This window comes from Zophobas morio, unplaced genomic scaffold (genome assembly GCF_036711695.1).
Source record: "Zophobas morio isolate AGI-343-1 ecotype UQ-CSIRO unplaced genomic scaffold, CSIRO_AGI_Zmor_V1 ptg000024l, whole genome shotgun sequence".
Classification (NCBI taxonomy): Eukaryota; Metazoa; Arthropoda; class Insecta; order Coleoptera; family Tenebrionidae; genus Zophobas; species Zophobas morio.
Genome location: NW_026972129.1, coordinates 1270120 through 1295703, shown reverse-complemented (window position 1 = coordinate 1295703; position 25584 = coordinate 1270120). Strand labels below are relative to the sequence as shown.

The following is a 25584-nucleotide window of genomic DNA, read 5'->3' as shown; positions in this document are numbered from 1 at the left end:
TTATTTTAATAACAAATAAGAGAAATAAACCTACAAGAAAAAGTCATAATTGTGTTATTAATTATGAAGTAACTATTAAAAAAATCTAAAGATTGTGATGCCAAAAGTTACTTTAAATCAAATAATGGCTTTCATCCATAGAAACTTTTGGCCTCATAATTACATGACGAATAACTTTCGGACTCATGTGCTAACATACATTAAAGTACAAGGTACATGAATAAATCTAAAATCGGAAACCCAAAATTTGGTCAAATCGAGGCAGTAAAATTCATGGGAATCAATATTCGGTGCTATATATTCAGGCACACCCCCCAAGTGTAAAGATTCAGATTTTTTCCATAATACGAAACATTTTGTATGGAGTTAAAACAAAATTAGACTGTGGATGGTAGAAGTATCTGTAGACGCATTCATAAAAATATTTTTTATTCAAAGTTAAAGTGATAATTTACATTTTTTAAATAATTGCTACTTAGCCAAATATAAAGGACGACAGGTCCAAAGTTGCTATTAATGAGCCAATTATTTTGATATGTTTGTTTCCATATTAGCGTGGGTATAAAGTTGGGTTAGGTAGTTCTGCAATCAACCAATTATTTATTTTTATTTATACTATTTTGGTGATACCAGTTTCAGGGTTCATCCCCTTCCTCAGCCACCTCGTCAGTAAACCTATGACACTTTAAAAAAGTCAATATTTGGTTAAATTTTTAGACTTATTAGTGTTAATATTATCAGGAATTTGATCTGCCGTTTTTTGAGCCTAAAATACTTGATTGTTGACCATCATTCTTGCTATACCACACGAAAATAGTATAAATAAAAATAAATAATTGGCAGAGTGGTGAACTATCTAACCTAAAATTATTTTCATCTTTTGTAGACTTTGGCCTCACAGAATCGTAGAAAACAACTTTCAAATTTACAACCCAAGCTAAAATTAACTTAACAGCAGTTATTTTAATAACAAATAAGAGAAATAAACCTACAAGAAAAAGTCATAATTGTGTTATTAATTATGAAGTAACTATTAAAAAAATCTAAAGATTGTGATGCCAAAAGTTACTTTAAATCAAATAATGGCTTTCATCCATAGAAACTTTTGGCCTCATAATTACATGACGAATAACTTTCGGACTCATGTGCTAACATACATTAAAGTACAAGGTACATGAATAAATCTAAAATCGGAAACCCAAAATTTGGTCAAATCGAGGCAGTAAAATTCATGGGAATCAATATTCGGTGCTATATATTCAGGCACACCCCCCAAGTGTAAAGATTCAGATTTTTTCCATAATACGAAACATTTTGTATGGAGTTAAAACAAAATTAGACTGTGGATGGTAGAAGTATCTGTAGACGCATTCATAAAAATATTTTTTATTCAAAGTTAAAGTGATAATTTACATTTTTTAAATAATTGCTACTTAGCCAAATATAAAGGACGACAGGTCCAAAGTTGCTATTAATGAGCCAATTATTTTGATATGTTTGTTTCCATATTAGCGTGGGTATAAAGTTGGGTTAGGTAGTTCTGCAATCAACCAATTATTTATTTTTATTTATACTATTTTGGTGATACCAGTTTCAGGGTTCATCCCCTTCCTCAGCCACCTCGTCAGTAAACCTATGACACTTTAAAAAAGTCAATATTTGGTTAAATTTTTAGACTTATTAGTGTTAATATTATCAGGAATTTGATCTGCCGTTTTTTGATCCTAAAATACTTGATTTTTGACCATTATTCTTGCTATACCACACGAAAATAGTATAAATAAAAATAAGTCATTGGCTGAATGTTGAACTATCTAACCTAAAATTATTTTCATCTTTTGTAGACTTTGGCCTCACAGAATCGTAGAGAACAACTTTCAAACTTACAACCCATGCTAAAATTAACTTAATAGCAGTTATTTTAATAACAAATAAGAGAAATAAACCTACAAGAAAAAGTCATAATTGTGTTATTAATTATGAAGTAACTATTAAAAAAATCTAAAGATTGTGATGCCAAAAGTTACTTTAAATCAAATAATGGCTTTCATCCATAGAAACTTTTGGCCTCATAATTACATGACGAATAACTTTTGGACTCATGTGCTAACATACATTAAAGTACAAGGTACATGAATAAATCTAAAATCGGAAACCCAAAATTTGGTCAAATCGAGGCAGTAAAATTCATGTGAATCAATATTCGGTGCTATATATTCAGGCACACCCCCAAGTGTAAAGATTCAGATTTTTTCCATAATACGAAACATTTTGTATGGAGTTAAAACAAAATTAGACTGTGGATGGTAGAAGTATATGTAGACGCATTCATAAAAATATTTTTTATTCAAAGTTAAAGTGATAATTTACATTTTTTAAATACTTGCTACTTAGCCAAATATAAAGGACGACAGGTCCAAAGTTGCTATTAATGAGCCAATTATTTTGATATGTTTGTTTCCATATTAGCGTGGGTATAAAGATGGGTTAGGTAGTTCTGCAATCAACCAATTATTTATTTTTATTTATACTATTTTGGTGATACCAGTTTCAGGGTTCATCCCCTTCCTCAGCCACCTCGTCAGTAAACCTATGACACTTTAAAAAAGTCAATATTTGGTTAAATTTTTAGACTTATTAGTGTTAATATTATCAGGAATTTGATCTGCCGTTTTTTGATCCTAAAATACTTGATTTTTGACCATTATTCTTGCTATACCACACGAAAATAGTATAAATAAAAATAAATCATTGGCTGAATGTTGAACTATCTAACCTAAAATTATTTTCATCTTTTGTAGACTTTGGCCTCACAGAATCGTAGAGAACAACTTTCAAACTTACAACCCATGCTAAAATTAACTTAATAGCAGTTATTTTAATAACAAATAAGAGAAATAAACCTACAAGAAAAAGTCATAATTGTGTTATTAATTATGAAGTAACTATTAAAAAAATCTAAAGATTGTGATGCCAAAAGTTACTTTAAATCAAATAATGGCTTTCATCCATAGAAACTTTTGGCCTCATAATTACATGACGAATAACTTTCGGACTCATGTGCTAACATACATTAAAGTACAAGGTACATGAATAAATCTAAAATCGGAAACCCAAAATTTGGTCAAATCGAGGCAGTAAAATTCATGTGAATCACTATTCGGTGCTATATATTCAGGCACACCCTCAAGTGTAAAGATTCAGATTTTTTCCATAATACGAAACATTTTGTATGGAGTTAAAACAAAATTAGACTGTGGATGGTAGAAGTATCTGTAGACGCATTCATAAAAATATTTTTTATTCAAAGTTAAAGTGATAATTTACATTTTTTAAATACTTGCTACTTAGCCAAATATAAAGGACGACAGGTCCAAAGTTGCTATTAATGAGCCAATTATTTTGATATGTTTGTTTCCATATTAGCGTGGGTATAAAGATGGGTTAGGTAGTTCTGCAATCAACCAATTATTTATTTTTATTTATGCTATTTTGGTGATACCAGTTTCAGGGTTCATCCCCTTCCTCAGCCACCTCGTCAGTAAACCTATGACACTTTAAAAAAGTCAATATTTGGTTAAATTTTTAGACTTATTAGTGTTAATATTATCAGGAATTTGATCTGCCGTTTTTTGATCCTAAAATACTTGATTTTTGACCATTATTCTTGCTATACCACACGAAAATAGTATAAATATAAATAAATCATTGGCTGAATGTTGAACTATCTAACCTAAAATTATTTTCATCTTTTGTAGACTTTGGCCTCACAGAATCGTAGAGAACAACTTTCAAACTTACAACCCATGCTAAAATTAACTTAATAGCAGTTATTTTAATAACAAATAAGAGAAATAAACCTACAAGAAAAAGTCATAATTGTGTTATTAATTATGAAGTAACTATTAAAAAAATCTAAAGATTGTGATGCCAAAAGTTACTTTAAATCAAATAATGGCTTTCATCCATAGAAACTTTTGGCCTCATAATTACATGACGAATAACTTTTGGACTCATGTGCTAACATACATTAAAGTACAAGGTACATGAATAAATCTAAAATCGGAAACCCAAAATTTGGTGAAATCGAGGCAGTAAAATTCATGTGAATCAATATTCGGTGCTATATATTCAGGCACACCCCCAAGTGTAAAGATTCAGATTTTTTCCATAATACGAAACATTTTGTATGAAGTTAAAACAAAATTAGACTGTGAATGGTAGAATTATCTGTAGACGCATTCATAAAAATATTTTTTATTCAAAGTTAAAGTGATAATTTACATTTTTTAAGTATTTGCTACTTAGACAAATATAAAATACGAGAGTTCGAAAGTTGCTATAAATGAGCTAATTATTTTGATATGTGTGTTTCCATATTAGCGTGGGTATAAAGTTGGGTTATGTAGTTCTGCAATCAACCAATTATTTATTTTTATTTATACTATTTTGGTGATACCAGTTTCAGGGTTCATCCCCTTCCTCAGCCACCTCGTCAGTAAACCTATAACACTTTAAAAAGTCAATATTTGGTTAAATTTTTAGACTTATTAGTGTTAATATTATCAGGAATTTGATCTGCCGTTTTTTGAGCCTAAAATACTTGATTGTTGACCATCATTCTTGCTATACCACACGAAAATAGTATAAATAAAAATAAATAATTGGCAGAGTGGTGAACTATCTAACCTAAAATTATTTTCATCTTTTGTAGACTTTGGCCTCACAGAATCGTAGAAAACAACTTTCAAATTTACAACCCAAGCTAAAATTAACTTAACAGCAGTTATTTTAATAACAAATAAGAGAAATAAACCTACAAGAAAAAGTCATAATTGTGTTATTAATTATGAAGTAACTATTAAAAAAATCTAAAGATTGTGATGCCAAAAGTTACTTTAAATCAAATAATGGCTTTCATCCATAGAAACTTTTGGCCTCATAATTACATGACGAATAACTTTTGGACTCATGTGCTAACATACATTAAAGTACAAGGTACATGAATAAATCTAAAATCGGAAACCCAAAATTTGGTGAAATCGAGGCAGTAAAATTCATGTGAATCAATATTCGGTGCTATATATTCAGGCACACCCCCAAGTGTAAAGATTCAGATTTTTTCCATAATACGAAACATTTTGTATGAAGTTAAAACAAAATTAGACTGTGAATGGTAGAATTATCTGTAGACGCATTCATAAAAATATTTTTTATTCAAAGTTAAAGTGATAATTAAAATTTTTTAAATACTTGCTACTTAGCTAAATATAAAGGACGGCAGGTCCAAAGTTGCTATAAATGAGCTAATTATTTTGATATGTTTGTTTCCATATTAGCGTGGGTATAAATTTGGGTTATGTAGTTCTGCAATCAACCAATTATTTATTTTTATTTATACTATTTTGGTGATACCAGTTTCAGGGTTCATCCCCTTCCTCAGCCACCTCGTCAGTAAACCTATAACACTTTAAAAAGTCAATATTTGGTTAAATTTTTAGACTTATTAGTGTTAATATTATCAGGAATTTGATCTGCCGTTTTTTGAGCCTAAAATACTTGATTGTTGACCATCATTCTTGCTATACCACACGAAAATAGTATAAATAAAAATAAATAATTGGCAGAGTGGTGAACTATCTAACCTAAAATTATTTTCATCTTTTGTAGACTTTGGCCTCACAGAATCGTAGAAAACAACTTTCAAATTTACAACCCAAGCTAAAATTAACTTAACAGCAGTTATTTTAATAACAAATAAGAGAAATAAACCTACAAGAAAAAGTCATAATTGTGTTATTAATTATGAAGTAACTATTAAAAAAATCTAAAGATTGTGATGCCAAAAGTTACTTTAAATCAAATAATGGCTTTCATCCATAGAAACTTTTGGCCTCATAATTACATGACGAATAACTTTCGGACTCATGTGCTAACATACATTAAAGTACAAGGTACATGAATAAATCTAAAATCGGAAACCCAAAATTTGGTCAAATCGAGGCAGTAAAATTCATGTGAATCAATATTCGGTGCTATATATTCAGGCACACCCCCAAGTGTAAATATTCAGATTTTTTCCATAATACGAAACATTTTGTATGAAGTTAGTACAAAATTAGACTGTGAATGGTAGAAGAATCTGTAGACGCATTCATAAAAATATTTTTTTATTCAAAGTTAAAGTGATAATTTAAATTTTTTAAGTACTTGCTACTTAGACAAATATAAAATACGAGAGTTCGAAAGTTGCTATAAATGAGCTAATTATTTTGATATGTGTGTTTCCATATTAGCGCGGGTATAAAGTTGGGTTAGGTAGTTCTGCAATCAACCAATTATTTATTTTTATTTATACTATTTTGGTGATACCAGTTTCAGGGTTCATCCCCTTTCTCAGCCACCTCGTCAGTAAACTTATAACACTTTAAAAAAGTCAATATTTGGTTAGATTTTTAGACTTATTAGTGTTAATATTATCTGGAAATTGATGTGCCGTTTTTTGATCCTAAAATACTTGATTTTTGACCATTATTCTTGCTATACCACACGAAAATAGTATAAATAAAAATAAATAATTGGCTGAATGTTGAACTATCTAACCTAAAATTATTTTCATCTTTTGTAGATTTTGGCCTCACAGAATCGTAGAGAACAACTTTCAAACTTACAACCCAAGCTAAAATTAACTTAACAGCAGTTATTTTAATAACAAATAAGAGAAATAAACCTACAAGAAAAAGTCATAATTGTGTTATTAATTATGAAGTAACTATTAAAAAAATCTAAAGATTTTGATGCCAAAAGTTACTTTAAATCAAATAATGGCTTTCATCCATAGAAACTTTTGGCCTCATAATTACATGACCAATGACTTTCGGACTCATGTGCTAACATACATTAAAGTACAAGGTACATGAATAAATCTAAAATCGGAAACCCAAAATTTGGTCAAATCGAGGCAGTAAAATTCATGTGAGGCAATATTCGGTGCTATATATTCAGGCACACCCCCAAGTGTAAATATTCAGATTTTTTCCATAAGACGAAACATTTTCTATGAGGTTAAGACAAATATTGGTGGATTGAGAAATAAATCTAAGAAATAAATTCATAATGATGTTGTTAAGTGTAAAATACCTATGAAAAAAGATCTAAAGTCTGTGATGCCAAAAGTTACTTTAATTCAAATAATTGTTTTCATCCATAGCAACATTTAGCCTCATAATTGCATGTTAGGTAACTTTCGGACTCGTGCGCTTCGTATATGTGAAAACAGGTAATTAACCCATCATTCCGGGCACAATTTTGTTTTTGGAACGAAGTACTAGATTAATAAATTTAAAATTGGAAACCCGAAATTTCAACACAAGCCAGTGAAATTCATGAGGTGTATTATTTCACGATATGGATTCGTAAAATTTAAGGCACAATCTCAACATTCAAATTGTAATTGATAGACTCCGGCTTTATCTAGTTAAGTAATTTTATCTTTGTTGTTCAGTAACTGATTTCTGGTTGAATTAATTTTTCTAAATGAAATATTAACATTTTTATTCACTCTATTTAGTATGTTTTTAATTTTGTAAGATAATGTTTCAATAAAATCCAGAAAATAATATCTACCTATGTCTTCCTTAGTATCATGGTCCGTTTTGAACAACGAGCAACATTGTTTTTTTTTTTTAATTTTGTATCTTATTTTGTCAATTAGATTGTGGATTAATTTTACTTTAAAGTCATTATTTATTGCAATTTGTTTTATGGACTGAAGTTCTTTATTATAGTTTTCATGGTTTAGATTAGAATTGAACAATATTTCAATTAAAGATGCAAAAGTTGATATTTTATGAATTCATAGGTGGTTGAAAGAATTGCAAATAATGTTGTCGGTGTATGTTTTATTGGCCCAATATCTTACAAAATTAAAAACATTCTTGGAGAAATATTAAACACGAGAGGCCAAAAGTTGCTATAAACGAAGTCATTCTTTTCATCTTTAGTACACTTTGACCCCATATGGATTCATACAAAACAACTTTCAGGCTCACAGTCCAAGGAAACATTAAATTAGTAACCCTTGTTTTAAGAATACCAAATGGTCTTTCAAATATCGGCGGATTGAGAAATTAATAAATCAAAGGGACAGATTTATAATTATGTTGTTTACTGTGGAGTATCTACGAAAAAAATCCAAAGACTGTGATTCCAAAAGTTAATTTAAGTCAAATAATAGTTTTTATCCATAGCAACATTTGGGTTCATAATTACTGCTCCATTAAAATATTAAACTGGTTTTTCAAATTTCGCTTGTTTCTTGGATAAAATAATATAAAATACGAGAGGCCAAAAATTGCTACAAATGTAATTAATGATTATAAAAGAGTATAAGTAATTATTTTCATCTTTAGTACACTTTTGTCACACAAATTCATACAAAACAACTTTCAGGTTCACAACTCAAGCTAAAGTTAAATTAATTGTCGTTGTTTTAAGATTATCAAATTGTGATTCAAATACCGGAAGAAAGAAAAACAAATCTAAGAGACAATTTCATGGTGATACTATTAACTGTAAAGTACCCATGAAAAAAATCTAAAGAATGCGATATCAAAAGTTACTTTATATCAAATAATACATTTCATGCATAGTAACATTTGATCTTATAATTACATGTTTCGGAATAATGAGCTTCATATCTATCATTTCAAGTACAATTTTTGTTTTTGGAAATGAAATTCCAAGTGATTAGAAAATAAAACAGAAGCTCAAAAATGTATGGAAACGATGCATGACGTTCCAAGATATTAATTCCTAAAATTTAAAGCACACCCTTAAGCAAATATCCAGATTGGCTCCATAAGTAGAAAAATAATTTAAGAGATTAACAAAAACTTGTACTGCTAATTGTAGAAGTGCCTGTACACACAACCATAAAAGTAAATTTCTTACTCCAACTTAAACTGGTATTTTAAAATTGACATGTACGCCTTTCTTGGAGAAATATAAAAAGAGAGGTTAAAAGCTGCTAAAAAATAGTAATGTTTCTTTTTTCGAAATCGCGCAGTAATGTGCTTTTTCTATGTTCAAAAATCGGCACAGAAATTAAATGCGGTGTTGTCATATTAGTATTATCTACCTCCACAATTACATTTTACAAGGTTATAAATTGTTTTTCGGTTTAGCAGTAATTCTATACTCTTTGTTAACCCTTTTTATTAGTTATTAGAAACACATCCGGTTTATTAATTTTATAAATATAATTTATTAACTAAATTTGCGCGTAATCTCGCAACGTCGCAACCTTGCATGGCAACAGTGGATTTCTTGAAGTGCAGCGACATTCTATGGCAGCGAACAATGTGTATCCACATAACCTGTAATAAGTTTTTGTTCGGTGCAGAAACAACCATGGAAAACATTATATGGAGAATATCTCATTTTGCATACGAGTATTTCGCTGAAAAAGAAAATTCTGTGAAATCAACATTTTGGGATACATAGTCGTTGTTAAAGTCAACTCTGTTAATATAAAACAGCATAGATATAATCTAAGTACACCAAGTTCTCAAGCAAAAAATATAGGTTATGTTTCCCAGAAATCAAATATATTTACAAGAGAAAACTTACGAAAATTTTTAACAGAGGCCCGTGATTAATGTACCTAATGTCAAAGGTAATCTCAAAGAAGGTCAATCACATTGTCTATAAAACATAATGTTTTAGGTATATTTTTTATTCGAAGTTGTAGGAGTACGCGGAATGGAAGAATTTGAACAATTTTCTTGTATCTACATAACCTATAATAAGCTTTTATTATTATTACAGAACAGATTATTAGCTTACATGCCCATTTTAAATGAAAGTATGAAGCATACCTCTTATTTTTCGGCACTTTTAATATTTTTGCTTGCAGAAAGATCTGTAGCAATTGCAAAATAGAGATGGATAGCAATAATAACAAGCAGTTTACATGCATTCGACCGAACTTGCAAAAACTGGCAGATAATATATCAAATTTATTACCTAAAAACTCAGCCACAGTTTATGAAAAGCAGTATGAATTTTTTTTTTTGCGCAGAAACAACCATGCAAAATATATGGAGAACACCTCATTGCATACGAGTATTTCGCTGAAAAAGCAAATTCTGTGAAATCTTTAACACTTTGGGCTGCATAGTCGTAGTTAAAGTCAACTCTGTTAATAAGAAACAGCATAGATATATCTAAGTACACCAAGTTTTCAAGCAAAAAATATAGGTTACATTGCCAAGAAATCAAATATATTTACAAGAGAAGACTTACCAAAATTTTTAACAGAAGCCCGTGATTAAATGTACCCGATGTTAAAGGTGATCTCAAACAAGGTCAATCACATTGTCTATAAATCATTATGTTTTAGGTTTATTTTTTATTAGAAGTTGTAGGAGCATGTGGAATGGATAAATTGAAAAATAATGACGGCATTCAAGACAAAAACGATACGCTAATAATTAAAATTCCAACGTCTAAAACTGGCAAAGCACGAGAATTTACAAATATGTGTAAAAATATTTATCCAATTGAAATATAGTAAAAATACCTAATTTTAAGACTGCACCATACACCAGACAAATCATTATTTATACATTACATTTGGATAGTGAATGCAGCTGCTGCTGCATTGTACAAATATACCTGCAAACACACTGTAACAAATTATGCAGACACCTCTTTTGACTAAAAGATATATATTTAACTTTATCCATACGTTGTCAACTTTGTTAATAATTGCAATCTCTAACTTCATAAGAAATATGAATAATCTACTTTGGTGTTTTATAGTAGTATTAAATGTTCATAGAATATAATTGCACTTACTACGAAGTAAGCTTTCCTAGTTTTAAGTTGTTTTCTTTTCTCTTTGATTATCTTAATTTCTTCAGCCTCTATGTGGCTGTTTTAATTCCAAAAAATTATTTCTGAATAAACTGATTCATACCACTTTTTCTTTCTTTTACTCGAAAACAGTTTAAACTATAACTCGAAATATTTACCTACTTTAAAACGTGTCGCTTGTTGTAAATGATGCAACCATAAATACAAATTTGAACACTGATATGACAGGTTTGAGGCTAGGATGTGGTTTTCATATTCTGCCATTACTTGTTGCCTAAATCTGGCGCGAGGCCAAAAGTTATTATTGACGTATATATATATATATATACTATCAGTATATTGTTATAGTAGCCAATATGTAACATTTACAGCAAAGGTTTCCCATAATGTTGGGACAACGTTTAGAGTTTCAACTTCTTCGACGCTGTTGGCATAGAATCATCCTATTTTACGTATGATGGCTTTATCAAATTTTCTTGTCGACACTTATAATTTAAATTTATTTAGTAACAAATGCAGAATCAAAAGCAAACTGAAGGCCATATTAATGTCTTGATGCTAGAAGAATGATTTATTTCTTTATTTTGTAATATTTTTTAATTATAATTTATTGTTTTTTTTCTATTTAATTATAACCATTATTTAAATATTAGTAATATTCACTATTCAGGTATAGTTAAGTGATAATTAATTTACTTTTATTTGTTGTCGAAATTTTTTTTGTTTTTATAAATAAATTCAGTAGCATGGAACTTGATGTTTATGAACTATTTGTTTATACATTAAGACCATGTCCTGAAATGCAACAATCAGGCATCACAAACTCTCTTGGCAGTAATAAAGGCTTTAATCAAAATTAGAAGAATAAGTATTATTGGCTGATCGGTAGTGAAACAACAAACTATACTGTTGGAATTGTCTGTTATTTAACGAAAAATTACGAACATGATCAATCTGAAAAAATGAAAATGACTTGGAAAACGAAGTGAAACTATAGAAAATTCTCTTAATAGCCGAATTTGTTGTGAAAACATATACAACATAATGAAACAGTTAAAAAAAAATAGATTCAATATTAAACTTTTATTCAATATACTAATTTTCTTGGCTACGCACAAATAAATATTTCAGGGAACAGATTAATCGCAAATTTCTCTTAATGAAAGTAATTGCAAAGAATTAACACATTTGTTAACAAAATTCGATGATAAATTTTAAAGTTTTTGTAAAAGTCTTTAATATTTAGTGATGTTTCTAAAACCAATCAGAGCGATTATTTTGGAATTATTTTTATTTTATTTGTTAGTGTTAATGTTGTTAGTATTTTGAGCATTTATTTTTTGTTTCATTTGACATTTTGAATTTTGCTTTCATAATAATTTTTGAAATTGTTACTTTTTCTAAGTGTAGATTATCTCAAAGATTTAAAATTTAACGTTTTCTCGTTGTTATTTCAACATCTTTATGTGCTGAACTTTTTTTTTACACCCCTTTCCTCATTTGCCAAGAATCTTCGACGTTCTCGTTGGTTCTTGCAACGACATTGTAAGTAATATTTATAAAATAATATATATGTAGTACACATAACATATTTGTTATGTTATATTGACTGACATGCAACACCAAAATAAAAACACTTTCTCACAAAGATGATTATATGTATACATATGTATATATATTAGGGTGATTCAAAAAAAAAAAATTATTTTTTTTTTCGTGTCAAAGAGGTTCAAAAGTTTCTTTTCAACGTAAAAAAATACCAGTTAAAAGTTGAGCTCTTAATATTAATATTAAGACCGTCCGCATCGCGTTTTTCTATTTCCCATAAGAATAACATGGGAAAATTTTTGTTTGCACCTTCTGATTTTTATTGCTAGCCCGTCGTGTGTCGTGAAAAAAATTCAATCACATATTTTTATAGAGAATTGAACGCTCTACAAAAAGTGTCTCCTATGATTTTGCGAGAAACCTGACTATGATTTTTTAACCCACTGATGCTGAAAATGTTCGGAAAGAGTTTTACTGGCCTTATTATAGCATAAAATTATAAACAATTACTGTTTAAAAAACTAAATTTAAAATGTGTATAAATTTTTGTGGTGATTTATTCCAATAAGACCATCAAATTTATTGTAATGCATCAAAAACGTCAAAATTTGGATAAATTTAACTTTAGCCTAAAATAACTCTTCAACTATCAGGTTTCTCGCACAATCATAGGAGACACTTTTTGTAGAGCGTTCAATTCTCTATAAAAATATGTGATTGAATTTTTTTCACGACACACGACGGGCTAGCAATAAAAATCAGAAGGTGCAAACAAAAATTTTCCCATGTTATTCTTATGGGAAATAGAAAAACGCGATGCGGACGGTCTTAATATTAATATTAAGAGCTCAAATTTTAACTGGTATTTTTTTACGTTGAAAAGAAACTTTTGAACCTCTTTGCACGAAAAAAAAAATTATTTTTTTTTTTTTGAATCACCCTAATATATATATATATATATATATAATTGAAATTGTACCTCAATACCCTTCAAGGTAAGTACTTTTTCACACATTAATTATATTGTAGTTATTACTTGTACCTTACATTGAATAAAACATTTTTTAGTGTCGTACATTTTCTTAAGTTGGAAATACTTGTGTATGTTTACGGTGACTTATACAAAGAGCCCCACAATGCCCCACCTTGTGTGAATGTGATATGAATCTGTCACGTTTGGCGACAAATCTCCCAAACTTTGAAATGCTCCTTTTGTCTCTTTTTCAAAATATTTGACACTATATCTGAAGTCGATTTATCGGTTCAGCACCTTAATAAAAATTGGTCGAACGTTGTGTCGACAGAAATTGCCTCGCTCCTGAAGTAACAATGAAACATATCCGGGATTCTCGCGTGTTTATTTATGTTTAAACATCGGGCGAATGTCACGTAGAAATTAGTTTGATTTGAATTAAACCACAATTGAACAAAATTCTCTGAAAATTATAAGTCTTATTTTATCATCGTTATTATAAAGACGTGTTTTTCACATTTTCGAGGAAATGGGGTGACTCGTTCTTCATTTGACCAATACAAAATCTGTTATGACGTCATCAATATACTAGTAGATAATACTAGTCACAGCACGAAAGAAAAATAGTCACAGCGTATTACCAATATAAGACAAAAGACGGCCACATTCAGCATCGAACCACTTTCCGCCTGTCGCACGGCTGCGTTGAACGTCTCGGTGTTCCGCCTTTGCCGCAGCGCCACCGCGACTCCTGTCCGGTGTTAGTAATATAACCGTATTGCGTTGGGTAATGTTTTTTGCGAAAATGTGAACGTTTAGGGAAAAACTGACAGCGAATTCGTACACTACAAGTATAGGAGTATATTTTTATATAACATTAAAATCATTTTTCTGTTTATACATCGAACAAATGTTACGTAGAAATTTGTTTAATTTAATTGAATAAGTTGTCTCCTCAAAACAAAAGACTAAAATTATTATTATATTATAATGCTTATTTTATTAGGTATTATTATAAAAAGATGTGCGTGGTCTTTACATTTTCGAGAAAATGAGGTGACTCGTTCATGATGTTTTCAATAACAGAATTTGTGATGACGTCATCAACATGCATAATTCTAATCGCAGCACAAAAGAGAAGTAGTCACAGCGTTATACTCTGGTTATACCAATGAAAGTAAATAAAAAGTAAGCGGCCAAGTTCGGCAACGAACCCACAATCACAGTCCCACAGGTCGCCGTTCTCTCTGATACCCACCCACTGCGCTTAGGAGACGTACATACATACAACCCTTGTTGGAAATACGAAAAAACATGAAAGTGACCCATCGTCTGATGGACTCGATTACTACACTTCCTTAGCTTACGCTCGGGAACTAAAACACAAATTAAAAATCGAATGGGCAAAACCGCCATGAACCACCCTCGATGCGATGCCATTGATCCACCTTTTAAAGAGTAAGTGGGAAAACGTTCCAATAAAAACGATGTAAACACTTTCAGTTTCAATTAAAAGTAAAACCAACTTTTTGCTGGTTATCATTCATTCATTCATCGTTAGAGGTCAATGCGGAAGGTTATTTGTTATAGAAATAAATGGTTGACCTGAAAAGGACCGATTTTTGATAATGCTTCATCGTGATCGACTTTTTATTCTGACGGAAGTTTGGTCCTTGTCACAACGATTCCACTTTGTTTATTAGAATACAAATAAGAGCAACTTACAGTGCTACTACCTCTTTACAATACATGTCGAAAATGTTGCCCATAACTAGCAATAAACGCTTCAGAACGTCGCAACATAAACGACCTAAAAAAAACACCGGGAATTCCATCAACTTTGGCGGCTGCCACTTCCACTCGTCGTGGAAGCTCTTTGATAGTTTCTACTGGACACGGTTGATTTTCATAAAATATATGTTTCATCCAAGCGACATCGGCCCACACATTTATTGAAAAGCGTCGTTCGCACATTATGTCAGTGGCATTGCCGTAGGAGGCAAAATGGTTACGTTATGTGTTTCTTTACGACTTCTCATCGAAGTGGGTGGTTACGTTCTCCGTCGACACCCTTATGGGGGTTGCTAATACCCAGACAATATTTATGCATTTTTTTTGGTATGCTTATCGATGTAAACGTTATCGTGTCGAACACAGAATTTTTGCCCAAAAATGTACTCCGGTCGGATAGTATTAACACTTAAACCCGCGTAAAAGGGTTGTTTTTTAAAAAAGGTTTATTGTTCGCTATAATGGTGATAATATGTTTGCTTGCGTACCACGTGACCATTGTGGTGGTAATTTTTTACCTTCTTTGTGCGATTGGCGTGCGAATTATTCGCAGATTGGATTTGATTGGGCGCCCCCAATTTGGGATTGGATTTGATTGGGCCAGATTGGGCGACACTGTGACCGTCGTTTAAACGTAATATTGAGGCACCTACGGTCATTATCGTTGCCGTACGATGCAAAATGGTTGCGTAATGTGTTTCTTTACGACTTCTCATCGAAGTGGGTGGTTACGTTCTCCGTCGACTCCCTTATGGGGGTTGCTAATACGCAGGAAAATATTTATGCAATTTTTTTGATTATGCTTATCGTCATAAATCTTACCGTGTCGAACACAGAATTTTTTCCCAAAAATATACTCCGGTCGGACAGTATTAACACTTAAACCCGCGTAAAAGGGTTGTTTTTTAAAAAAGTTTTATTGTTCGCTATAATAGTGATAATATGTTTGCTTGCGTACCACGTGACCATTGTGGTGGTCATTTTTTACCTTCTTTGTGCGATTGGCGTGCGAATTATTCGCAGATTGGATTTGATTGGGCGCCCCCAATTTGGGATTGGATTTGATTGGGCCAGATTGGGCGACACTGTGACCGTCGTTTAAACGTAATATTGAGGCACCTACGGTCCGTATCGTTGCCGTAGGATGCAAAATGGTTGCGAAATGTGTTTCTTTACGACTTCTCATCGAAGTGGGTGGTGACGTTCTCCGTCGACCCCCTTATGGGGGTTGCTAATACGCAGACAATATTTATGCATTTTTTTTGGTATGCTTATCGCTGTAAACGTTATCGTGTCGAACACAGAATTTTTTCCCAAAAATATACTCTGGTCGGACAGTATTAACACTTAAACCCGCGTAAAAGGGTTGTTTTTTAAAAAAGTTTTATTTTTCGCTATAATAGTGATAATATGTTTGCTTGCGTACCACGTGACCATTGTGGTGGTAATTTTTTACCTTCTTTGTGCGATTGGCGTGCGAATTATTCGCAGATTGGATTTGATTGGGCGCCCCCAATTTGGGATTGGATTTGATTGGGCCAGATTGGGCGACACTGTGACCGTCGTTTAAACGTAATATTGAGGCACCCACGGTCCGTATCGTTGCCGTAGGATGCAAAATGGTTGCGTAATGTGTTTCTTTACGACTTCTCATCGAAGTGGGTGGTTACGTTCCCCGTCGACCCCCTTATGGGGGTTGCTAATACGCAGACAATATTTATGCATTTTTTTTGGTATGCTTATCGCTGTAAACGTTATCGTGTCGAACACAGAATTTTTTCCCAAAAATATACTCTGGTCGGACAGTATTAACACTTAAACCGGCGTAAAAGGGTTGTTTTTTAAAAAAGTTTTATTGTTCGCTATAATGGTGATAATATGTTTGCTTGCGTACCACGTGACCATTGTGGTGGTAATTTTTTACCTTCTTTGTGCGATTGGCGTGCGAATTATTCGCAGATTGGGTTTGATTGGGCGCCCCCAATTTGGGATTGGATTTGATTGGGCCAGATTGGGCGACACTGTGACCGTCGTTTAAACGTGAAATTGAGGCACCTACGGTCCGTATCGTTGCCGTAGGATGCAAAATGGTTGCGTAATGTGTTTCTTTACGACTTCTCATCGAAGTGGGTGTTCCCCGTCGACCCCCCTATGGGGGTTGCTAATACGCAGAACATATTTATGCAATTTTTTTGATTATGCTTATCGTCATAAATCTTACCGTGTCGAACACAGAATTTTTTCCCAAAAATATACTCCGGTCGGACAGTATTAACACTTAAACCCGCGTAAAAGGGTTATTTTTTAAAAAAGTTTTATTGTTCGCTATAATAGTGATAATATGTTTGCTTGCGTACCACGTGACCATTGTGGTGGTCATTTTTTATCTTCTTTGTGCGATTGGCGTGCGAATTATTCGCAGATTGGATTTGATTGGGCGCCCCCAATTTGGGATTGGATTTGATTGGGCCAGATTGGGCGACACTGTGACCGTCGTTTAAACGTAATATTGAGGCACCTACGGTCCGTATCGTTGCCGTAGGATGCAAAATGGTTGCGAAATGTGTTTCTTTACGACTTCTCATCGAAGTGGGTGGTGACGTTCTCCGTCGACCCCCTTATGGGGGTTGCTAATACGCAGACAATATTTATGCATTTTTTTTGGTATGCTTATCGCTGTAAACGTTATCGTGTCGAACACAGAATTTTTTCCCAAAAATATACTCTGGTCGGACAGTATTAACACTTAAACCCGCGTAAAAGGGTTGTTTTTTAAAAAAGTTTTATTTTTCGCTATAATAGTGATAATATGTTTGCTTGCGTACCACGTGACCATTGTGGTGGTAATTTTTTACCTTCTTTGTGCGATTGGCGTGCGAATTATTCGCAGATTGGATTTGATTGGGCGCCCCCAATTTGGGATTGGATTTGATTGGGCCAGATTGGGCGACACTGTGACCGTCGTTTAAACGTAATATTGAGGCACCTACGGTCATTATCGTTGCCGTACGATGCAAAATGGTTGCGTAATGTGTTTCTTTACGACTTCTCATCGAAGTGGGTGGTTACGTTCTCCGTCGACTCCCTTATGGGGGTTGCTAATACGCAGGAAAATATTTATGCAATTTTTTTGATTATGCTTATCGTCATAAATCTTACCGTGTCGAACACAGAATTTTTTCCCAAAAATATACTCCGGTCGGACAGTATTAACACTTAAACCCGCGTAAAAGGGTTGTTTTTTAAAAAAGTTTTATTGTTCGCTATAATAGTGATAATATGTTTGCTTGCGTACCACGTGACCATTGTGGTGGTCATTTTTTACCTTCTTTGTGCGATTGGCGTGCGAATTATTCGCAGATTGGATTTGATTGGGCGCCCCCAATTTGGGATTGGATTTGATTGGGCCAGATTGGGCGACACTGTGACCGTCGTTTAAACGTAATATTGAGGCACCTACGGTCCGTATCGTTGCCGTAGGATGCAAAATGTTTGCGAAATGTGTTTCTTTACGACTTCTCATCGAAGTGGGTGGTGACGTTCTCCGTCGACCCCCTTATGGGGGTTGCTAATACGCAGACAATATTTATGCATTTTTTTTGGTATGCTTATCGCTGTAAACGTTATCGTGTCGAACACAGAATTTTTTCCCAAAAATATACTCTGGTCGGACAGTATTAACACTTAAACCCGCGTAAAAGGGTTGTTTTTTAAAAAAGTTTTATTTTTCGCTATAATAGTGATAATATGTTTGCTTGCGTACCACGTGACCATTGTGGTGGTAATTTTTTACCTTCTTTGTGCGATTGGCGTGCGAATTATTCGCAGATTGGATTTGATTGGGCGCCCCCAATTTGGGATTGGATTTGATTGGGCCAGATTGGGCGACACTGTGACCGTCGTTTAAACGTAATATTGAGGCACCTACGGTCATTATCGTTGCCGTACGATGCAAAATGGTTGCGTAATGTGTTTCTTTACGACTTCTCATCGAAGTGGGTGGTTACGTTCTCCGTCGACTCCCTTATGGGGGTTGCTAATACGCAGGAAAATATTTATGCAATTTTTTTGATTATGCTTATCGTCATAAATCTTACCGTGTCGAACACAGAATTTTTTCCCAAAAATATACTCCGGTCGGACAGTATTAACACTTAAACCCGCGTAAAAGGGTTGTTTTTTAAAAAAGTTTTATTGTTCGCTATAATAGTGATAATATGTTTGCTTGCGTACCACGTGACCATTGTGGTGGTCATTTTTTACCTTCTTTGTGCGATTGGCGTGCGAATTATTCGCAGATTGGATTTGATTGGGCGCCCCCAATTTGGGATTGGATTTGATTGGGCCAGATTGGGCGACACTGTGACCGTCGTTTAAACGTAATATTGAGGCACCTACGGTCCGTATCGTTGCCGTAGGATGCAAAATGGTTGCGAAATGTGTTTCTTTACGACTTCTCATCGAAGTGGGTGGTGACGTTCTCCGTCGACCCCCTTATGGGGGTTGCTAATACGCAGACAATATTTATGCATTTTTTTTGGTATGCTTATCGCTGTAAACGTTATCGTGTCGAACACAGAATTTTTTCCCAAAAATATACTCTGGTCGGACAGTATTAACACTTAAACCCGCGTAAAAGGGTTGTTTTTTAAAAAAGTTTTATTTTTCGCTATAATAGTGATAATATGTTTGCTTGCGTACCACGTGACCATTGTGGTGGTAATTTTTTACCTTCTTTGTGCGATTGGCGTGCGAATTATTCGCAGATTGGATTTGATTGGGCGCCCCCAATTTGGGATTGGATTTGATTGGGCCAGATTGGGCGACACTGTGACCGTCGTTTAAACGTAATATTGAGGCACCTACGGTCATTATCGTTGCCGTACGATGCAAAATGGTTGCGTAATGTGTTTCTTTACGACTTCTCATCGAAGTGGGTGGTTACGTTCTCCGTCGACTCCCTTATGGGGGTTGCTAATACGCAGGAAAATATTTATGCAATTTTTTTGATTATGCTTATCGTCATAAATCTTACCGTGTCGAACACAGAATTTTTTCCCAAAAATATACTCCGGTCGGACAGTATTAACACTTAAACCCGCGTAAAAGGGTTATTTTTTAAAAAAGTTTTATTGTTCGCTATAATAGTGATAATATGTTTGCTTGCGTACCACGTGACCATTGTGGTGGTCATTTTTTACCTTCTTTGTGCGATTGGCGTGCGAATTATTCGCAGATTGGATTTGATTGGGCGCCCCCAATTTGGGATTGGATTTGATTGGGCCAGATTGGGCGACACTGTGACCGTCGTTTAAACGTAATATTGAGGCACCCACGGTCCGTATCGTTGCCGTAGGATGCAAAATGGTTGCGTAATGTGTTTCTTTACGACTTCTCATCGAAGTGGGTGGTTACGTTCTCCGTCGACCTCCTTATGAGGGTTGCTAATACGCAGAAAATATTTATGCCATTTTTTTGAGTATAGTTATCGTCATAAATCCTATCGTGTCGAACACAGAATTTTTTCCCAAAAATATACTCTGGTCGGACAGTATTAACACTTAAACCCGCGTAAAAGGGTTGTTTTTTAAAAAAGGTTTATTGTTCGCTATAATGGTGATAATATGTTTGCTTGCGTACCACGTGACCATTGTGATGGTCATTTTTTACCTTCTTTGTGCGATTGGCGTGCGAATTATTCGCAGATTGGGTTTGATTGGGCGCCCCCAATTTGGGATTGGATTTGATTGGGCCAGATTGGGCGACACTGTGACCGTCGTTTAAACGTGAAATTGAGGCACCTACGGTCCGTATCGTTGCCGTAGGATGCAAAATGGTTGCGTAATGTGTTTCTTTACGACTTCTCATCGAAGTGGGTGGTTACGTTCCCCGTCGACCCCCCTATGGGGGTTGCTAATACGCAGAACATATTTATGCAATTTTTTTGAGTATGCTTATCGTCATAAATCCTATCGTGTCGAACACAGAATTTTTTCCCAAAAATATACTCCTGTCGGATAATATTAACACTCAAACCCGCGTAAAAGGGTTGTTTATTAAAAACAAATTATTTTTCGCTATAATAGTGATAATATGTTTGCTTGCGTACCACGTGACCATTGTGGTGGTCATTTTTTACCTTCTTTGTGCGATTGGCGTGCGAATTATTCGCAGATTGGGTTTGATTGGGCGCCCCCAATTTGGGATTGGATTTGATTGGGCCAGATTGGGCGACACTGTGACCGTCGTTTAAACGTGAAATTGAGGCACCTACGGTCCGTATCGTTGCCGTAGGATGCAAAATGGTTGCGTAATGTGTTTCTTTACGACTTCTCATCGAAGTGGGTGGTTACGTTCCCCGTCGACCCCCCTATGGGGGTTGCTAATACGCAGAACATATTTATGCAATTTTTTTGAGTATGCTTATCGTCATAAATCCTATCGTGTCGAACACAGAATTTTTTCCCGAAAATATACTCCTGTCGGATAATATTAACACTCAAACCCGCGTAAAAGGGTTGTTTATTAAAAACAAATTATTTTTCGCTATAATAGTGATAATATGTTTGCTTGCGTACCACGTGACCATTGTGGTGGTCATTTTTTACCTTCTTTGTGCGATTGGCGTGCGAATTATTCGCAGATTGGGTTTGATTGGGCGCCCCCAATTTGGGATTGGATTTGATTGGGCCAGATTGGGCGACACTGTGACCGTCGTTTAAACGTGAAATTGAGGCACCTACGGTCCGTATCGTTGCCGTAGGATGCAAAATGGTTGCGTAATGTGTTTCTTTACGACTTCTCATCGAAGTGGGTGGTTACGTTCCCCGTCGACCCCCCTATGGGGGTTGCTAATACGCAGAACATATTTATGCAATTTTTTTGAGTATGCTTATCGTCATAAATCCTATCGTGTCGAACACAGAATTTTTTCCCAAAAATATACTCCTGTCGGATAATATTAACACTCAAACCCGCGTAAAAGGGTTGTTTATTAAAAACAAATTATTTTTCGCTATAATAGTGATAATATGTTTGCTTGCGTACCACGTGACCATTGTGGTGGTCATTTTTTACCTTCTTTGTGCGATTGGCGTGCGAATTATTCGCAGATTGGGTTTGATTGGGCGCCCCCAATTTGGGATTGGATTTGATTGGGCCAGATTGGGCGACACTGTGACCGTCGTTTAAACGTGAAATTGAGGCACCTACGGTCCGTATCGTTGCCGTAGGATGCAAAATGGTTGCGTAATGTGTTTCTTTACGACTTCTCATCGAAGTGGGTGGTTACGTTCCCCGTCGACCCCCCTATGGGGGTTGCTAATACGCAGAACATATTTATGCAATTTTTTTGAATATGCATATAGATGTATATTCTTGTGATCGATTCAGAATTCTTTCGAGCCTTGTTCTCGGGTAATAAAATGTTAACAACTTATTCTATTCGTGAAGGGGGTGCTTTTTTCAAATAATTGTATTTTTCGTTATAATCGTTTCAATAAGCGTTTTATTTCCATAATAAATAATTATCTTTTACGGCATTTTATTGTAAATGTTAACTCAAAGCCATTTTGGGAATCTAAACGAAAGCAACAAAATTATTTATATTAGGGACATCAATGTTAGTGATAAAATAAAATAAAATGTTCCATTTGCACGTTCTAGCACACTCCAAACCTAAATTGTATTTATTACATCACATTTTGCTTTTTAGATGTTTTTATTGGTAATACACAATTATTTCCAATTTTCACAATCAAATCCAATCAAATCCAATCAAAGCCCTTAATTGTGTTTGCCCAATCAAATCCAATATAAGTTCAAATTGAATCCCAATTAACCCAATCAAACACAATCTGGTCCAATCTAACTTAGATTGGGTTATATTGGATTTGATTGGGCATTTTTAACAGGGCTATGACAGTTCAAATATCATTTTCCTTTATTTTAGAAGCCTAAACAATGCCGTTGCCACAAATATGATTTTTTTCTACGACTATCAAATAATATGCTCAATACCGATGCATTTCCTCTTAAATAATAATACTCGTTATCCACAGCTTGCATTATTCATGGTCATCCAGCCAATCAGAGCAACTTACCATTATTATTCACATGTAATGCCACCAATCATGTGAGAGCTTTTTCATTATTCACTTTGTCACCTAAATCGCAGTCGCATCTCAAATGACATAATTATGACAATAAACAAAACAATAACTGTTTGTATCAAAAAGCAAGATAGAATTTTATCCTATTATATATCCTAAAATGGAGAACGATGACGAAATGGTGGAGGTATTGACACCGCCAGAGGTGTTACAGGCCGTAGAACCCTGCACAAAAAATTTTATGCCATTAAAATCAAAATCGAAATATGAGTTTGTCTATAAACAGTTTATGAACTGAAGAAAAGGCAATAAAGTCTTTTTCGGAAAATGTTTTACTAGCTTATTTCGGAAAACTGGCAGATAAATACAAACCGTCTTCCCTGTGGTCACGCTATGCCATGTTGAAAAGTACATTAAATATAAACTACAATGTCAGCATAGAAAGCTATCCAAAGCTTCGAGCCCTTCTTAAACGAAAAAGTGATAATTATTATGCAAAAAAAGCCAGAACCTTTTCTGCAGATGACATAAATCAATTTATTGCTAAAGCCCCAGATGAAATTTATCTTGCAACTAAGGTAAACCAGCCACCATTTTAATTACTGCTAGTTAATAAAATTTTTTGAAGGTTGCATTAATTATGGCCTTAATGGGTGCTTGCCGTGCTGGGGAATTGTATGCAATTGATGTATGTACACGATATTCAAGATCTCGCATCGACGACATTCTTAGTTTCGATCCCGAATACAAAAACAAAAGTTGTCAGAAAATTTACTATTACCGGTATTTTTTATCATATAATAAAAAAATATGTTACCCTTCGTCCGTCAGCTAATCCTAAGTGTGGAAATTCATTTTTTCTAAATTATCAGAATGTAAAGTGTACCGTACAGAAGATTGGCATCAATAAATTTAGTTCAATCGGGAAGCAAATAGCTGTATTTTTAAAGTTACCGAATCCAGAGTTAAACAATGGTTGTACCCAGGACACAGTTTACGTAGATCATCAGCCACCCTCCTTATCGACGCAGAAGGTGACATAACCGCACCTCAAGCGACATGGCGGGTGGAAATCCACTGCTGTTGCTGAAGAATATATAGACGAGTCAATGAGAAACAAGATGGACACCGCGAGTAAAATCTTCAAATCGGTCCATCGTAGTACTGATATCCAGTTAGAAAATGACACCTGTACTTCCTTGACTTCCACTCCGGGAATAGGCATCTTGCATGTTTTGAGTAAACCCAGAAAATCATTCAGCAGAAATCATAAAACAAGGGTATTGTTGTAAAAAGTGCATGGGATTATTCATAGTGTAGCAATAAATTATTAAAAATTAATATTTAAATCACGCGCACTTTTGGGCGTGACGTCATAAGCCATACATGGTTGCCAAGTCGAGGATGTTTCCGTATTAATATAGGGACTTTTTATGATCGACTGTACTGTCAAGTGCGGCTCTGCCAAAAAACAGCGTTGGACAAATAGCGCGCGATTAAAAAACTGCGACAAAACAGCGCCGAGACAAAAAAGCGCTGTAAAAAATGGCGTAGGACAATATCATTTAGAGTCTAAAGGGCGCTAGGAGAAATTAGCACGCAAAATAATCTGCGACAATTAATAGTTACCTATTAATTGTATTGTGTATTGTCTTATTACTATTAGGCATATAGTTAGAACACATCAGAAAAGGGTAGACAAGCGAGAATGATGTCCTAATGTGAATATTAATATGAATATTGACGTAAATGTTAAAAATTACCTTTACTAGCCCAATAAGACGTCTTAAAACGGTAATACTATAGCCTCATAATAGATCGGTTATGAATAAACCACACAAAATCAACTTAACTTTAATTCAGAACTAGAAACAGACTATTCAAAAATTAAACAAACAGTGAACGATTAAAGCGATAAGTTTAACGCCACAGATTTCAAATAGTTTTCAACATTTGCAAATGAGTACTCCGAAACCAATACTTTCAACAGCTTTCTCAGCTGAACATATTTACAGTTGGCCGATTCTCGATCTCTTATTCCCGATCTGTACCTCGCCATATGCATTTCTGTAGCACTTTGTTCCCTGTCTAATAAGCTTATAGATTTGAGGGTGTTTGCAATCCAAAGAGTGTTTGAAAGAGTCGTGTCAAGCTTCTAACTAGTTGTTCGTCCTTGGTAGGTCCGTTAACATTCGATCAAACATATTCCAGATGTTGATATCGTACCTAGGCCTCAAATTATGCATTCGTTTTCCGATATAAGTTTTCTCCCAATATTCTACT

The 25584-nt window shown here is 33.9% G+C and overlaps 1 protein-coding gene and 2 long non-coding RNA genes across 4 annotated transcripts in view; 2 read left to right on the top strand and 1 right to left on the bottom strand.

Moving 5' to 3' along the window:
- The window catches only part of LOC135134991 (glycogen-binding subunit 76A), a 142662-nt gene that overhangs the window by 110141 nt on the left and 6937 nt on the right, over positions 1 to 25584 (top strand). The gene's annotated exons all lie outside the window — the stretch shown is intronic.
- Positions 9388 to 10972, bottom strand: LOC135135489 (uncharacterized). Its single transcript, XR_010281571.1, has 2 exons — positions 10861 to 10972; positions 9388 to 9460 (listed from the first exon to the last, which is right to left on the bottom strand). It is a non-coding gene; the product is annotated as an uncharacterized LOC135135489 (long non-coding RNA).
- Positions 9457 to 10869, top strand: LOC135135035 (uncharacterized). Of its 2 annotated transcripts, XR_010281430.1 has the most exons (4): positions 9457 to 9676; positions 9727 to 9865; positions 9917 to 10352; positions 10403 to 10869. It is a non-coding gene; the product is annotated as an uncharacterized LOC135135035 (long non-coding RNA). The 2 variants fall into 2 exon arrangements; XR_010281429.1 differs by having other exon boundaries at positions 9457 to 9865.